The sequence below is a fragment of the Neomonachus schauinslandi genome, chromosome 3, assembly GCF_002201575.2.
Source record: "Neomonachus schauinslandi chromosome 3, ASM220157v2, whole genome shotgun sequence".
Lineage (NCBI taxonomy): Eukaryota > Metazoa > Chordata > Mammalia > Carnivora > Phocidae > Neomonachus > Neomonachus schauinslandi.
In genome coordinates, this window is record NC_058405.1 from 25275572 (window position 1) to 25294169 (window position 18598).

At 35.1% G+C, this 18598-nt stretch overlaps 1 pseudogene; it reads right to left on the bottom strand.

Moving 5' to 3' along the window:
- Positions 1 to 16005: 16005 nt before the first annotated feature.
- Positions 16006 to 16789, bottom strand: LOC123324289 (annotated as a pseudogene).
- Positions 16790 to 18598: the final 1809 nt, after the last annotated feature.

Here is an 18598-nt window from a genome sequence, read left to right on the forward strand (position 1 = left end):
ACTATCTTATTCTGAACATTTTATAAACATAGTAATCTCAATATGTTCTCTTTTCTGCCTGGCTTTATTCAGGCAATATTATGTTATTGAGATTCATCTATGATGTTCTTTTATATTTCAGAATCAAGTTTAATTGTACAAATAAACCTCAGTTTTTGTTTTAATCTACTCTACTGTTGATAGTGTTAAAATTAAATAAAAAATGTAGATCGGACTTGAGAATTCCCTGAGCAGAACTATTTAAGCCCCTCAAGCAAAGCTAACTCGGGCTTATTTCGTCAACATAGCATAACTTAACTCAGGTTATTTCTTGTAAATATCTCTAATAGTCATAAAATAAACTTAAGTCATCCTTTTAAAAAATGATATGAAATAATCACTTTTAACAAATCCCCTGCCATATGAAACCCCATTGTAATAACCAATCATTGTAAAAGCTAAGCAACTTCCTCATTTCTCCTTTATAAGCCTTCCTGTAATATCATGCCTCTAAGCTTCATATCAGTTTGGGGTTTGAATGATCCCAGTTCAGGAACTGTTCTTATACGTACAATAAACTCTTAATAAATACTGTTTTACTGATCTAGTGATCTTCATTTTGCTATTTCTGAATTTTCTGACAATAGGAATTTGAATGCTTCCGTTTTGAAGCTTTATGAATATTGTTTTGAACATACGTTCAAAACATATGTTTTAGTGTACATGCTTATGTATTTCACTTAGACATATATCTGGGAGTAAGTTTTTTGAGACCATAGGTTTTACATATGTTGGCCTTTAATAGTCACTACCAAATGTGTCTCCAAAATGCTTAGAACAATTTATATTCTTAAAACAATTATACTAGTAATGCACCTACTGAACATATTTTAGAACAGTTATCATTCATTGTTTGAATTTTAGTCATTCTAGTGGGTTTTTCTTGATAATAAACTTTGAAGCTTGAAAAAAAAAATAGTATCTGGGAAACAAAAGCAGTCCTTGCATTCTAGAATGGAAATTGAGATTTGTCTTCAAGGCAGATTTCTATTTTCCCCTGTGGAATGCCATTTGCTGGGCTACTAATAACTAAAGGCAGTTCTTATGGAAATCCTTAATATGGAGAGATGAGAAAATTTTGGTGCTTCAGGATGAGTTTTGAAATGTAATTTGAAAAGCAAAATAACAGCAATGTACTCTATAAAATAGAACCCCTTCAGCTTCAAAAAATCTGATTTACTATATATATTTTGCTTACTTCTTTAGTAGTTGCTCTAGAATTTATACGTATATATCAACTTATCAAAATCTATTTCAGGTTTATATTGACTTAATGTAAGTCAGTGAGATTCAGAAACATTATTCTTGCATGGCTCTATTTCTCCCCACTTCCTTTTTAGGTTATTATTATTATAAATATTATAAATAAATATAAATTATTATAAACATTTATAAGAAATATAAATATAATTACATATTATAAATGTTATAAATATGAATACATAAAACATGTTTTTATTACTTTATCATTTTTTTAAGTTATTATTAAAGTATAGTTGACATATGATGTTATATTAGTTTCAGATGTACAACATAGTGATAAGGGAATTCTATACATTATACAATGCTCACCATGATAGGTATAGCTTATTATTTGTATATTTTTTAAAGACATTACAAGAAGAAAAGAGAGTAATATATTTAGAGTGTTTGACTGTTAACCTTCTTATTTACCATTTCTAGTTCCCATCATTTATTCCTGTGAATCTGAGTTATCCTTTGCTGTCATTTACTGAGCCCAATATACCTTTGCTCTAACATTGCCTTCCTTATGCTGTGACTGGTCAAACAACACAATTACATATACATACATACAATTACATATATATATATACACACATACACTTTTTTTTAAAGATTTTATTTATTTATTTGAGAGAGAAAGAATGAGACAGAGAGAGAGCATGAGAGGAGGGAGGGTCAGAGGGAGAAGCAGACTCCCCGCTGAGCAGGGAGCCTGATGCAGGACTCGATCCCAGGATTCCAGGATCATGACCTGAGCTGAACGCAGTTGCTTAACCAACTGAGCCACCCAGGCACCCTACACAAACACTTACATTTAGTTTTATTAAATTGTGGAGTCTTTTTATGGAGTCTTTCAGTTTCCCTGTCTCAAAATTGTCTCTACTAGTACAGAGTCTTCACTTAATGAATGAGCCAGTGTTAGTGAGCTAAGGGGCCTAGTATTACTGTATGCGCCACCCTGAGGTTGAGCATCAATCTCATAAGTGGGGGATATGCACAAGAAGGGAGCAACTTGGCTTCACTCACTCAGAACTTAGCCCCTGCTAGTGCTAGCTCAGGGATAAGAGGATAATGTGGACACTCTGCCTCTCCTACACAACTCTTTTATCCCTCAACTGGGAGACAGTAGAAGAGGAAGCCCTGTGCTCTTGGCTGCACTAGTCTGGAATAGATTTTCCATCATACTAGGCTGGGAATGGGAAGGCAGGGAGTGGATCATGCACGGTTCAAATGCTACCAGTTCTCAATGTGATTAGCATGGTCTAGTACATTTTCTTCAATAAATGTGTCTAATTTGCTGTTAGCCCTTAGTACCATTTTCAGAGGACTGAAAAAAATTTTTTGCTTTATTGAGGGAGGTATAATTGATATATAAAAATTGCATACATTTAATATATACATCTTGATGAGTTTGGATATATGTATATATCTGTGATACCATCAACAAAATCAAGGTACTAAACTTACCCATAACCTCTAAAAATTTCTTTGTGTTCATGGGTGTCTGTATGTATGTGTGCATGATAAAAATAATATGAAATCTATACTCAATATATTTTAAAGTGCACAATACCATATTGTTAACCATAGGTACTATGTTGCATAGACCTCTAGAACTTGGTCATCTTGCATAGCTGAAACTTGGTACCCACTGAGCAAAAAATCCCTATTCTTCCCTGCCCTGCAGCCCCTAGCAACCACCATTCTATTCTTTGTTTCTATAGGTTTGACTATTTTAAATACCTTGTATAAGTGTAGTAATGCATCAAAAAGAATAAAATACTTTAGAATAAACTTAATCAAGGAGATGAAAGGCTTGTACATAGAAAAGTATAAAATACTGATGACAGAAATTAAAGCAGACACAAATAAATAGAGACAACATCAAATTGTTTTTTAAAAATAACTTTGACCTGTTTCACTGGGAATTAGGTCTGTGGAACTCCTCACACAATGCCGTTCTGTTAAAAAAAAAAAGTTTTTTTAAACCCACTATATTTTGATTCCACTCTGCCTGAATGTTTTTATTATTACCAGAGATGTAACTATTCCCATTTAGGAACTTCTCTTTTCATTGGTTACTGGCAGGATAAGACAACAGCAAGTGAGGACTGTTTTGTTTTGTTTTGTTTTTTGGTTTTGTTTTGTTTTGTTTTGTTTTTTTACTTTCTGCCAGAGAAAAATGCCAAAAAAATACAGTCTAGCCTTTGCTTATCAAAAATGTTTTTGGAAGGGTGAATTTATACATAGTGTGTTATTTGGTAATATATTAACTAGACGGGGGGAATCCAACATGTATTCTTAGGGCTTTCGTATATGCTATTGAGTTAGAAAATACCTTTTGCTTATATAGACGGACTTTCATTGAAAGGAAAGGTTTCATTCTCAAACATCCTAAAAAGTCTACAATTTTAAAGAATGAAACAAACTATGAGCTATAAGAAGGAATGAACTCTACCTTTTTCAAGGGGTTGGATGTGAACAGAGTATTGCAGAAGTTTGAAAAACAGTGGGAAAAAAAATGGAATCACCCAGAAATTTGTATTTAAAAAGTTTAACGGGACACAGTCACACAGAAACTTGCCAGAAACTAGGTGAAATCCAGTTTGAGCCCATTGTTTCAATGTACAAACTCTTCTAATAGATTATTTGTTTCTATTACACATAAATGTCAGTGATATTTTGTTAAGAAGTGTGTTGGGGACCAAAGTGAAGTACAGTCTGTCTGCTGACTTTTCTATCCAAAGTGGGAGAAATTGAAATAGAATTGAGATCATCCCTGAAAGTGTCCTTGGAGAACATCTGAACTCACAAGTGATCAGAGACCATATTATGATGACAAGAGGAGAAAACTATAGCTGAAGAACCTGAAACTTGCTCTGGAGCACCATCAGCTGACTGACCAGAAACTCACATTTCGGACACTATCAGATGAAAATAAATGAATATTGATTTCTTAATAAAGACTTTGATAACTGATGCTCCCACTCTACCTAGATAAACAAACAATAGCAACATAAATTGAGGGAGTCACCAGACAGCTTATTATTGATGTATTAAAAAATATAAGGGGAGATCATACCACTGTAGTGCTTAGCATTTCTTAAGGCATTAACATGGCATTTTATTTTTTTATTTATTTGTTTTTAAAGATTTTATTTATTTGACAGAGAGAGTGAGAAAGCACAAGCAGGGGGAAGCAGTAGAAGGAGTGGGAGAAGCAGGCTTCCCGCTGAGCAAGGAGCCCGATGTGGGGCTCGATCCCAGGACCCTGGGATCATGACCTGAGCTGAAGGCAGATGCTTAACTGACTGAGCCACCCAGGCGCCCCTAACATGGCATTTTATATGGCTATGCTCACAATAAAGTTAAAGAATTCTTACTTTCTGGTAAGTAGCATGAAGAAAATCTCCTAAAAATATAATTTGTATTCCTATACATTATGCCAAGGTGTTAGAGCAATAATTCAGGCAATACATGTAAATAGCACACAAAGTAAAAACTTGGTAACTATTTTCCACTTATTTTCCTCCTCTTTCATTTTAAGAAGGTAACCCTGAAAACACCAAATTTAAAGTTTTTTATATATACTTATATTGTACACCATAAAGGATCTCAAAAAGCATCAAGCAGATGAAATCTGAAAGACCATATATTTTACCTAAAGATGATAATTACTTATTCAAAGTTGGAATAAGAATTCTAAGGGCTAGTTTATTTCCAACAATGATGATGTTGACTAAGCACTCAAAAAGAGGAAGAGCAAATTATAGGAAAATCAGTACAAATTAAATGTTTACATTAGTAATATGGAAAACGTAATTACTACAAAAAAGAACAAAATTTGAGAAGAAATTCAAATAAGAGGTTTTCTCCAAATTAGATGAATGGATGGAATTGCTCTGTCTGGCAACAGGCTTATCTTTGCAACTATTTCATATTAACTACATGAAAGTTATTTTCAGATTCTTGTGGTTCTGTACAAAACTCTGTTACCATCCACATGGTATTTTGTAAAGAACATGCATTATTTATTTACTATATTTTGACTAAAAAAAATGTAAATCACCAAGCTGTTTGCATAATTGCTGGGCACCCAGCAAATGACTTTGAATTTGGGGGGAATATGCTGCCATTTTGACACAAATGCTGATTAGTTTTAAAGGAGTTTTTTTGTTTGTTTGCCTTAGTGCCTACCACATAAATCTCTATAAACTATTGTTTAAGAAATAAAACAGTAAGAGTAAATAAATTATTGTATTAATTTTTCATTCATATGAATAAAATACAGATATTGATTACATTGTGATTTACTGATGGAAAAAAGAAAAAATAATAGGAAAAAATGTCCATTGAGTCTACCTGACTTCACCGATAACCTAATTGGATTATATAGTCCCTTAACATTTAATTCCATGATTGATATGGTTAGATATAGGTCTATCTTTGTATTGTTTTCTGTTTATCCACTCTAGCTTTTGTTCTTCAATTTCTCTTTATGTATCTATTTTTTAATTCTTTGAATTTCTTAGAATTCAATTCTAATATATCCATTGCTTTCAGTTATGTATTCTTACATATTTTTGCAATGCTCTAGATAGCATGATATGAATCTCTAAATTTTATAGTCTATTGAGAGGTAACATTGTACTGTTTCACACAAATTATAGAAACTTTTCAATCATATAGATATATTTCCATTCTTCATGGTCCTTTTATGTTATGCTTAGCACATGTATTAAATCTACAATACTGTAGAGGCACACAGCTGGCTCAGTCAGTTGAGCATCTGACTCTTGATTTTGACTCAAGTCATGATCTCACGGTCTTGAGATCGAGCCCCACATTGGGCTCCACGCTGAGTGTGGAACCTACTTAAGATTCTCTCTCTCCCTTTCTCTCTGCCCCTCCCTTTCCCCCTGCCCCTCCCTACTTGCATACTCTTTAACTTAATTAATTAATTAACCTACAATACTATAAATGCAACAGGACAATGTTATAATTTTTGATATAGCAGCTCTGTAGTTTTTTTAAAAAATAGAAAATCTAGTCTTTTCATATGTACCTGGCAATTTATCTTTGATAGGCTCTTTATTCATTTTTTAAAAAATCTGAGTTTACCTTGGTATTATTTCCATTCAGACTGAAAAATTTCCCTCACTATAAATGTGGGTATGGTGACAAAAATAATCTTATATTAGCTTTTTCGGAATATATATTTACTTCATTTTCATTATTAAAGGATATTTTACTGGATATAGAATTCTGCAATGAGGTTTTTTGTTGTTGTTTCTCGTTCAGTGTTAAAGTCATTTTTTGCAGTCTTCTAGGCTACATAGTTTTGATTAGTAGTTTCAGTTATTGGAAGATTATTCCTCTGAGATAATGTCATATATTTTTTTCTACCTGATTTCAAGATTTTCCATTTATCATTGTTTTTTCAAGAGTTTATCTGTGATGTGCCTATGTTTAATTCTTAGAATTTGCCCCATTTGGGGGTCAACGAGCTTCTCAAATCTGTACAATTATATATTGCACCAAGTTTTGGAATTTTAGTGATTAACTCAAACTTTTCACTAATTTATAGAAGAAATCGATAAAATTCATTTAACTTCTTACCACTATACCTGAAACTGGGATGAATTCTCATCTCTTCTTGATCCTGAATTCTCTTTCTATGTCTCTTTCTCTCTCCTGTATCTTTAAAATGTCTTAGTATTAAAAAAATGCCTATAATATTGGAGGCATCAAATATTCACTGAATAGTTTAATCTTTCTTATTACATCATCCTTGTAATTAGTATTTTAACCTGATCAAGTTTTATGTCTCATATTTTTCATTAAAAACTTCAGTTAGCACTGATTTTTTTAACTTTTTAAACTTAATACAGCAATATATATGTATACACACACAGCACATATTTTAAGCCTATAACTTGATGATTTATAACAAATTGAACAAACTTACATAACTATTACTCCAACAAAGAAATAAAATATTAATTGCATTCCAAAAAAATCTTTTAAGCTTTTTCCCAATTGTTCCTGCTTATGCTAGATTAAAAGGAATACACTTTCCTTCCTCTTCCTCCTCCATTAAATGTCTCCTTTCTTTTCTTTTTTCTTTTCTTTTTTTTTTTTAAGATTTCTTATTTATTTATTTGACGGAGAGAGAGAGCGCACACAAGCAGAGGAAGCAGCAGAGGGAGAAGCAGGCTCAGGGCTGAGCAAGGAGCCCGAAGCGGGGCTCGATCCCAGGACCCTGGGATCATGACCTGAGCCCAAGGCAGACACTTAACCAACTGAACCACCCAGGCACCCGATGTCTCCTTTCTTTTAGTTTGGGAAGTCTCTATCATTACCTTGTCCAATGTAATATGGCAGAAATAAAGCTGGTACCAGCTTCTGAGCAGGGCCATAAGAGAACTGCAGCTTATACTTCTTAATCTTTTGGAAGACTTTTTCTTGGAAGCTAGCTACCATATAAAAAGTTTGACTATTCTGAGACAAGCATATTATGGTAAGTCAAAGCCATCTAATAAAACCCTGGAGAATGAGACATAATGGGGTGGGGAAGGGCCAAAGGAAAACTGAGTAAAGGAATCACTTGATAAGTAAATCTTCCAACCCTAGTAGACCCTGCTGAGCCATGGAGATCAGAGTTGAACCACCTAGTCATTTCTGAGATACTGATCCAAAAAATTACAAGGAAAATAAGAGGCATCTTGGAGCCCCCATGTTTACTATGTAGCATAACTGGAATAAGATGATAGATACTGGAACACTCCTTATTTCTCACTATCCTGAATTCTACAATCATAGCCTAATCTGGTCTGTTTTCGACTTTTATGTAATTGAATTATACAAATATGTTTCTGGGTAGGGTTTACTTCACTCAGTTTGTTATGATATGTACCTGTGTATGTGTGTGCATGTATGTGTGTAGGAGCGCTTTCTCCTTTTTCATTGTATAAAATGAAATACAAAAACATAGTAAACATAGTACTATATATATGTGCTATGTATATGTGTGTGTGTATATGTATGTGTATATATATATACATGCATATATAGAAAATGAATGTACAAAATTTAATGTCAATTTCCATATGATGAACATTTTACTTATTTCACATTTTGGGTTATAAATAAAACTTCCATAAATATGTTTGCAAATGTCTTTCATTGCAACTTTACATGGATTTCTGTTGATTATAAATAAGAGTAAAATTGGTGGGTCATAATAAATTTACATTTGCAATTCTAGTAAGCAACAATCAACATTTCTTTTTTTTTTGTACCAATCACATTTGTACCAATGTATACTCCCACCAGAAGTCTTTGAGAATGCCAGTTACTGCAAATCCTTGCCAAAATTTAAGATTGTTAACATTATAAAACTGTATCTATTCTGGTGGTTATCTCAGTGTGACTAAGTTGCTTTTCACCGACAACAAATGAGAATAGAATGGTTATCTTTTTATATTTTTATTGGCCACTAGGTATTATCTTTTACAGAGTGATTGCTTAATGTCTGTCTTTTTTTTCTACTTGTTCTCTGCCTTTTATGTATGAATGCTTTTACGTAGGAATTGTTTTAAAAATATACTAGGTATAAGCCTGTTGTTGGTTATGTGTTTCAAATATCTACTCTTACTCCATAACTTATCTTTTCATTCTACTAATGGTATCTTCTGATTTTAATTTTATTTTTAATTTTAGTATGTCAAACAATTGTCTCATGTTTGGAATTTTTTGTGTCTTATTCAAGTATTTCTTAACATGAATGTAATTCATGTTCTTTATACATATCATCATCTACACATCTTATTTCTTTTTTGTCTCACATATAAATCTACAGACTAACTTACTGTTTTTGATTTTGTGGTGAATCAAATGTCAACTTTTTCATGCTTTTCATATGGATAATTCAATCCTTTACTGAACTTTTATTGAGCCAGAACACTTTATTGAAAAGAATAATCTTAACTATTCTGCAGAGCTAGCTAATTTTAAATAATGTAGCCATATGTACTTGATTCTGTTTCAGGACTCTATTAGATCTGTTTCATTGACCTATTTGTTTATTCTTGTGTCAATACCAATTCTCTGAACTACTTTAACTTTAATATACGTATTAAAATCTAGCAGATTACATTCAACCACTGTGTACTTTTTCAAGATTGCCTTGGCTATATTTGGCTCTTGTATTTCCGTAATTTTTTTATTTATTTTATTTTATTTATTTTTTTTTTTAAAAGGTGGTTTTTTTTTTTTTTAAATATTTTATTTATTTATTTATTTGACAGAGAGAGAGTGAGAGCACAAGCCAGGAGACAGAGGGAGAAGCAGGTTCCTCGCTGAGCGGGGAGCCCGACATGGGACTCGATCCCAGGACCCTGGGATCATGACCTGAGCCGAAGGCAGCCGCTTAACCAACTGAGCCACTCAGGCGCCCTCCGTAATTTTTTTAGAACCAACTTGTACATTTTCACAAAAACACCTGCTTAAATTTTGATTGAGGTTGCATCATAATTTCAGGAGGGGGCGATATCAACTTTATTATATTAATGTTGCTAATCAACAAATAGGAAGAATATCTGCATTTAGTTCAGCATTTTCTATCTATTTTCAAAAGCTTTGTATCTTACTGTAAAGAAATCGTACCCAAATTTTATTCGATTTATTTTTAGTCATGTTGTGATTAGGATGTCACTCTAAATGTCATATTTTTAAACTTCCCTTTTGAGCTGTTTATGGTTGCTTTATAAAAATAAAATTGAATTTGCATGGTGACCTTGCATCCAGCACACTTATACTAAATTCCCTTAAATTCTAACAGTTTAATTGTAATATGACTAAATTTACTCATTTTATTTTTTTTTATTTTTTTAAAGATTTTATTTATTTATTTGAGAGAGAGAATGAGAGACAGAGAGCATGAGAGGGAAGAGGGTTAGAGGGAGAAGCAGACACCCCTCTGAGCCGGGAGCCCGATGCGGGACTCGATCCCGGGACTCCAGGATCATGACCTGAGCCAAAGGCAGTCGCTTAACCAACTGAGCCACCCAAGCGCCCTAAATTTACTCATTTTAATTAATAAGTAACAAACCCAAACTGCTACTGATTCTACTGCTCCACTTGTCTGATATATTTGTCTTTATTCCTGTGCCATCATGCCAGCTACAACCACCCACAGTTTATTTGATCTGCTGTGACAGCCTCCCATTAATATCCTGTATCCTCCCTTATTTCCTCTAGTTTCTCTGAAAACAACAACCAGGCTTATTCTTTCAAATTTCAAATCTGAATATCTCTCTTACTTAAAAAAATTTAATGACATATTACTGTTTTTCAGCTTAGCATCGTTCCTTTCTGGATTTGTTCCTGAACAACCTAACAGTCTGTTACATCAGTTAATGACAATTTTGCCTTTCATGCCATGTGAGTAGGGTTGCCATGCCATAGACAGGATGCCCAGCGAAATCTGAACTTGAGGTAAACAAAGAAATATTTTTCATATACTATTTCACAAGTCATGCTTGCATTTTTTTAAAACGTGTTTGTTGTTTACCTAAAATTGAAAATAAAGCTAGGTATCATTTTTTTCCTATAGTAATCCTATACAGAAGCCACCTTATAAACCCCAGTAACAAATCACCTGCTTGGAAACTACTGTTGGTTCAGGAATGGACCTGTACCCTAAGATGAGACTGTGATCACCCTGGACATGCTTTTGGGTCTTTTATTTAGTTTTTATCTGTGATTTGTCTCTGTAGGATCATATTAGCCTTGATACTAGCTTTTCTGTGGACATCTTGGTCTTGTGAAAGAAGATAAAATAGAAGAAAGTTGACCAGAGAGGTGGAAAAATCGGGAGAGAACAAAAAGAGAGATTACCGACAGCTTCTGTGAGTCAGTGAATCCAGTTGTGGAAATAAATGAAGGTCAGGCAAATAAGAGCAAGCAAAGGTTATTTACTGAGACTTGCTGTAGCAAGGAAGTCAGTCTCCATCACTTAAATTTTGGCAGAGACACAAAGGCAGGCAATGAAGTGAGAAAGCTTTATACTGGACCGAAGGGAAGACTTCAGGTATGCCCTAATTGGAGGGTGTTGAAAAGGAGAAGCTGTAGGCAGACTAACTAGAATGGTCAGGGGTGCATATTTGGCTTTCTGTGGTTGGTTCTAAATTGGAAATGGGGACAGAAAATTAGGGAAGCTTCTAGTGATTCGTCAAGTCTTCGCCATTTTGGGCTGAATATTGTAGGAGTTATTGGATTGTCAGTAGAGCTAGAACTCTGGCCTCCCACAAGTCTGATTTATGGCAGGCTGGTTTCCTGGGCTGGTTACTGCAAAGATGAGTTGGTTTACTGGGCAGATCCCTTCAGGTTGTGGGCCAGAGTTTCATTTTTATATATGGTCTCTCTATTGTCCAGTTGTGTATTCAGTCTTTCACAGTTATGTATGAATCAGAGCTTTTTCAGTAATGTGAATCTATAAATTCCCCTCTATGTCTAATCTAGTTTGAAGTGTAGACAAGTCAGCTGCATCAAGAAAAATTCTGATAAATATGAACCATTAGATATTTTCTGCTCATTGTTCTTAACATAAAGAGACAAATTAGTAAGCTGATTTACAATTCTCTAATTGGCTTCTGTCTCTCTTCTATTCCAGCATCAATCTATCTAATTTATAGACACATTCAACCACCATACTGACTCTTTTTTCAATTCCTATAATGAATGTAGTCTTTTCCTCCACCAGGGGTTTTATCCTCACATTTCTTTTTCCTGGATTGTTTTATAGGCAGACTCTTCCCTGCCCCAATCCATCACTATCATTTTTAAGTTAACCCTTAACACATTTTTGAGCTCTCAACTAAAACTATATTTCAGGGAACTTTTTACTGACCTTCAAGACAACTTCAGATCTCTATTATACACTATTTTATAAACCTGAACTTCTTTATTAAATACCACATCATCCTTGTAATAAATATATAAACTGTTTAATTTATTGTTAAATATCTTTCCATCCTGCTGTTAAATATCTTTCCTCACCTGCTGGGTGAGGGCCTAAACTTCTGCTTAACTGCTAATCCCTCCAGGTAATTTGTTCCAAACTGGTGATCAATATATACTCACTGAATAAATGAATGGAAGAGTTTCCAAATTTTTTTAAGCAAATGGATTAAATTATATCTCAAAATGTTTAACTATTTATTGGACCAAAACAGGTATAATTATAATTAAATATAAAATCTGACTAATACCTGAAAATCACATTTTCCAAACAAATTAACTTATTAAAATGACAATGTGAATGGTTTTATTAAAAAATGTGAAAGAACATTAAACACAGAATTGAAGCATATTCTGACTTAGGCTTTTCTAGAATACTTATATGGTGTTATTCTATGATAAGTCATCCACAACTGTGCCTATTTGTACACCAATATAACAAAGCTACATATTCTATTTTTCATATGTGCATATTCAATTTTACTTTGAAATTTCTCTTCAGATTATCAAATATGTTGAAACAACTAAGCCCCAGATGGAGTCGCTCCTGCCTGTGGTGCCATGTCAGCAAACTGAAACATAGATAACTTTTGTGTCCCTGTAAATGCTCCATTTGACCAGAAACACAGTCAACCAATCAGCCAATCCCCAAATGCCAAACCAACTCTGAGCCTTCATACCCCAAACAGAGTTGACTATTTGGCCCAAGACAATAGTTTTGCTGTTGTTGTTGTTGTTGTTTTTTCTGTTTTTCTCTTCCTGTTCTTTCTTCTTTATCCTATAAAAGAGTCCTCTGCCTTCTGCCCCATTTTGAAGTTCTATGAAAGGAGACTGTCAGTGTCATAAAGTATGAAATAAAGTTTCTTTGTATCACCTCAATTGTCTACTTTAATGATTTTTTTAACAGTTTTTGGAGATGAGGAATGGGACCCAGAGCTCACTGCTAATGGCCTGCAGGAGGAGATACACAGGCAAAGTGTCTGCACAACACTTTGAGTTCAATCTTCTTCTTGTTACTGAGGCCATGATAGGTCACCCTCAGATCTAAACTCTGATCCAAACAAACTTATATATATATATATATAATTCCCTTTCTGGTTCAGGGTCCTGGGAAGGTTCTGGGGTTTATTAAAGTTATCAGAAATTTTCTGGAACCTGTAAGGTAGTTATACTGGGAGGCCACATGAGTTGCAGCCATTAGAGGACCCAAGAAGAAGGAATTCCAATGTCCACATTGGGTGGCAGTTGTTATGAGACTCATAAAGCCTCAAGGTAAGCTTACAGCATAAACTTCTGGGGGGCTTGGGGAAATAATACAAAAAAATCAGACGATTTTGACCATCAAAATCAAAATCTAAGTAGGCACAAGTCAGACTATTAAAAGCCAATACAGTATCTGCCTCTAGAAAGAAATCTTCAAGTGAAAGGAATAATAGCTCTATCGCTAATGGGAATCTTGGAAGCCCAAACTGCAAAATTGGTGGGCATGGGTCAAGCATTTAAAAACTGAGAGTGCTCGGGGCGCCTGGGTGGCTCAGTTGGTTGAGCGACTGCTTTCGGCTCAGGTCATGATCCTGGAGTCCCGGGATCGAGTCCCACATCGGGCTCCCTGCTCAGCAGGGGGTCTGCTTCTCCCTCTGACCCTCCTCCCTCTCATGCTCGCTGTCTCTCATTCTCTCTCTCTCAAATAAATAAATAAAATCTTTTAAAAAAATAAAAAAATAAAAACTGACAGTGCTCTCCACATAACTCTAAGACTCCCATGCTAGGATATGCTGGTCATGGAATGAGTTAGAGTGACACTGGGTCACTCACCAATCTCAAGAAAATTTCTTCTGTGCAATGAGATACACTGTAAAACACCAGAAAATCCCCAACACAAGAGCACATCACCGTTAGATTTCTGGCTCCAAGAGACCCAAAGATTTAGCTAAACAAAGGAGATTCTCAAGTTTCAATGAATTGAGTGCTCAATCTCCCACCACACCTACTTATCTTATTTCTAAGAACTGTGATCCTGGAAGCTGGAGATATCTACAAAAATGGCAAAATCGCACTAAAACAACCTAGAATTACAATGGTCATTATGGAGAATGTTCCAATTAGAAAAGACAATTCATCTGAGAAGTTCACTTGAAAGCAAGGGTTCCTAAATTGAACAAACAGAATGGGGTACTTACTTTAATTGGCATGCAGAAGGATCCAAAAGGTTTCAAGATTCCAAAATAGCTTTATTGAAAGATTCATTGCAAAAAGCTAATGAAAAATTAAATACACAAGAATTACCCAAAACAAAAGACTGTAAGACTTCTAGTATTCCCCTTTATCCTTATTAGCTGAGTACTCAAGTTTACTGATCCTTACCTGAATTGTCTCTTCATCTGAAGAGACCATAAGGCCATAAACAAAAATCCACTAAGTTAGTGCCCTTACAATTGCAGCAGCTCCAAGGCTAGAAACCTAAAACATGTGGGCCTCTCTCATTGCACCTTCCTATGGGTCTATAATCAAAACACTGACCCCCAAATTGGTGTCCCATTTGCAGTTATTTCCTGAACACTGGAAAAAAGATTATCCTCCAAGATTTTGTCAAATCATTTCACATGAAATTGAATGCACCTATATCTATCCTCAAAGGAGGCCCCCATATGGACCCCTCAAAGGGTTGATGGAAATCCGAGGAATTCTGTTGTTACCATTATTCCCTTAAACATCTGAGAGGATGGACGCCTGGGTGGCTCAGTCATTAAGCATCTGCCTTTGGCTCAGGTCATGATCCCAGCATCCTGGGATCGAGCCCCACATGAAGCCCCGCATTGGGCTCCCTACTAGGCGGGAAGCCTGTTTCTCCCTCTCCCACTCCTGCTTGTGTTCCCTCTCTCGCTGTCTCTCTCTCTGTCAAATAAATAAATAAAATCTTTAAAGAAAAAAAAAAATAAACATTTGAGAGGAAACTAAAATTAAAATGAACAGAAAACCTTGCAAACTTCTAGGTAGACAATAGAGCTAAACTTTCTTCTTTAAACCACATTCACTTCAGGTAGGATCATGGGAAAACTGGCAGAAGCCAGTGAAGGGAGAGAATTCTTTCTAATGTCAGTTCTCTTAATATCCGTAGTGCCTGGTAGAGAAAGGAAGGTAAAATTTCACATTGTCCTTTCCTTTCCAAAACCTGATTCTTGTGAGTATGGTTCTGAGGTGCCCATTGGTTGCTGATCTCTTCTCACCCAGGGACAATTACTGCCTTCTTGCTTGTCTTATTTTGTGTCCTGAGAACTTGACTTGGCTTTCTGCCTGCCTGGGCACACGGATTGTCAGTTCTTATATATGCAGGCAGCTCAACGATCAGTTTGGGGACCCAAAGATATAACCAGAAAAAAATGGGTTGAACTCCACTTGCAGCTAGATATGGCCAACAGAAATGCAGGTTGCACTCCATTTGAGGCTAGGGCCCTACTGATTGTTGACAGCTCTCAGGGGAATTATCTGCTTCTTTTTCTTTTCTTTCTTTTCTTACCCTTTTTTTTTTTAAATAAATGTCTATTTTAATGTTTTTCACAATAGAATAAATACTTCTCTTGATGACTGCAGATACGGAAGGCCGTTTGGTAGTATTCAGAACCACCACAGTAATGGTGGTCTTCCTGATCAGTGTGTAGTCTTCAGTAATTATAAGGAATTACTTCTCTGAAACTGCTGTCAAACCAACAGGACTGCATTTATGCATCCATCATTTTCAGGGTTGTTGGTAACCTGGGCATATTTGCCCCAAATAACTGGGCCTCCTTGTGTCACAAGGCCCAACTCACTCACGTTCACCTCAATTACAGTGCCTTTGGTAATAACACCCAAAGTTGTATATAGTGGGGATGAAAGATTCTTTTCTACACCAAGAATTGGCAGGCAAAAGGTGGCTTTCAATTCAGGATGTGTTACATGGGCCTTTTTGAAATGTAAGCCCATTGTTCTAATGAATCTTTCATATTTAGGTGGTTTTCGAGTAAAGCCGTCTCCAACAAAGCAGACTTTAGTGACCACCCTCTTCCATACTTTCTTCTTTCTCTTTCCTGTTCGAATAACTTTTAATATTTCTGTTTCTCCCTGGGCACAAACTTTGGGTAAAGGAACCTCCCATTTTCCCACTTTCTCTTTTCGTTTTTGTTTAATCAAATTAGAAAGTACTTTAGCTCGGGACTGTCCCTCTCTGTCCAGTAGATACGCAGGTACTGCTTCTTTTGGAGTCTTTTCATCATTCTTTTGTTTCGTGTTTCTCTTTTCATGCATCTTGATAGTCTTTTTCATTTGTATTTTCTCAGCATGGCACTGTTTATGGTAGCGCTTAGCTTTCAGACCAATCATCTTTTTTGCCTTCTTTGAACGTTCATGAGCCTCTCAACCTTCTTTCTTTCTTTTTTTCTCATGATAATCCAAACGATAGCCATATTGCTTCCGGTGTAACTCAATATATTCATTTTGTGGCATGGTGACGGCCGCAGAGCCATCGGATGCAGCTGCCGGGGAGTGACGAAGCTCTCAATTTTCGGGTCTCCCAGACCCATGAACTGACTCTACGCAAGCCGCAATGGGAAAGAGAGTCCTTCTTTTCCTACTTTTAAGAGTGGCTCTGGAACTTGAGAGGGTAGTATCTTTTGCATCCTTTTTGGGGATGCTGCTTGCATTCAAGGGATCATTCAATAATGCCAGGGATATTTACTGTTTGTCTTGGCTAAAACTCGACAAGATGTTCAAAAGGATTTTTTTTAAAGTAACTCTATGGTCAGAAGTTGGCCAAATTGGAAGCTGATATTCAGAGCCTGATAGAAACTTTTTTTAGGCCTTTTCCCTTAAGCGAAAATGAAATTGTGTACCCAGAGGGAAAGAAAAACATTCCAAAGACAAACAACTCTAAATCTAGAACACGGAAATCTGTTGATTTCTATTTTAGTTGAAGAACTTCTGACATATAGAACCAAACTAAAAATGATATATTTGTTTGGTGACCCTTGATATCATTCAGGTTATAAGCCAATTCTTTGAGGAATTACAAACACTCCTCCAAATTGAGGACAACCTGTACGACTTGTCTTACAAATTGAGTCTTTACAAGAACAGAAAAAAAAAAAATCAAAAAAAATTTAAAAAACTATCCTTTTTACCAATCCTCAAACCTTCCTTATTCATTTCAGAAGTCTTGTAGGTACTGTAAAAATTCTAGCCTTAGAAAACAAAATTCTTTCTTGGAAGAACTTGTATTCTTTCTCTGCTTTTGAGACATAAATGTTCTTCCTGGTCTTCTCTAGGAAACTAGCTAATTCTTATGGGGCGGGGGGAGAAATGAAGATGCTTTTTGGAAACTACACAAATGAAAGAAATCTTAAAAGTCTTCTCCACAAATATTAGTAAAGAGTTTAAGCCTCTTATCAATTAACCTTAACTTATTCCATTGCCAGAAACATAATTTGGACCAAATTATTCTTTTATGAAGAAGTGAGTTTTGCATTATCATACCCTTCATGGCTAAGTTTTTAAAACAAGAACTGTAAGATTTCTGTTTGTATTTGTCTGCATGTTTATCTGCATCTGTGTATGTATGTTATAGATGTGTGATATTTTTTCTACCTCTGAATGGTATTGCCACAATTAATTTGTAGACAGCTCTATTTACTTGGCTGAAAGAAAATCAAGCATTTATATAAATTAAGTATACTCTCAGAAATATGGAAACTAACTCAAAAGTTTTTCAAATTCATGTGATCTAGAATAAACATCAGTAAATAAAACCTTGCTTAAGTTTGTGAGTTTAATTAAAATTGGAATATCTTTAGAGTTATCATCACTAGATATAATGCAGCCAAATAACTTTTACTCTACCTAAGTTTGCTAGAAGTCAAATACAGTATCCCCTCAGAATTTATCAGCAAGAAAGATAACTTAAGATGATGGCTAGATGTTTAAGGTCTTATGAGATTTTTATGAATTATCTGAATATGATTGTTATGAACAAGTAAGTTAAGTAGATATAAGTAAATAAGTTTATAAATGAACTTTTCAACAATAACAGAATGAGAAGTCATCAGAAAGGGAGAAAAGCCATGAGAGACTCTTAACTATAGGACACAAACTGAGGGTTGCTGGAGGGGGGGTGGGTGGGGGGATTGGGTAATTGGGTGATGGGCACTGAGGGCACGGGATGTGATGAGCACTGAGTGTTATACACAACTGACAATTTACTGAACACTAGATCTGAAACTAATGATGTACCATAAGTTGGCTAATTGAATTTAAATAAAAA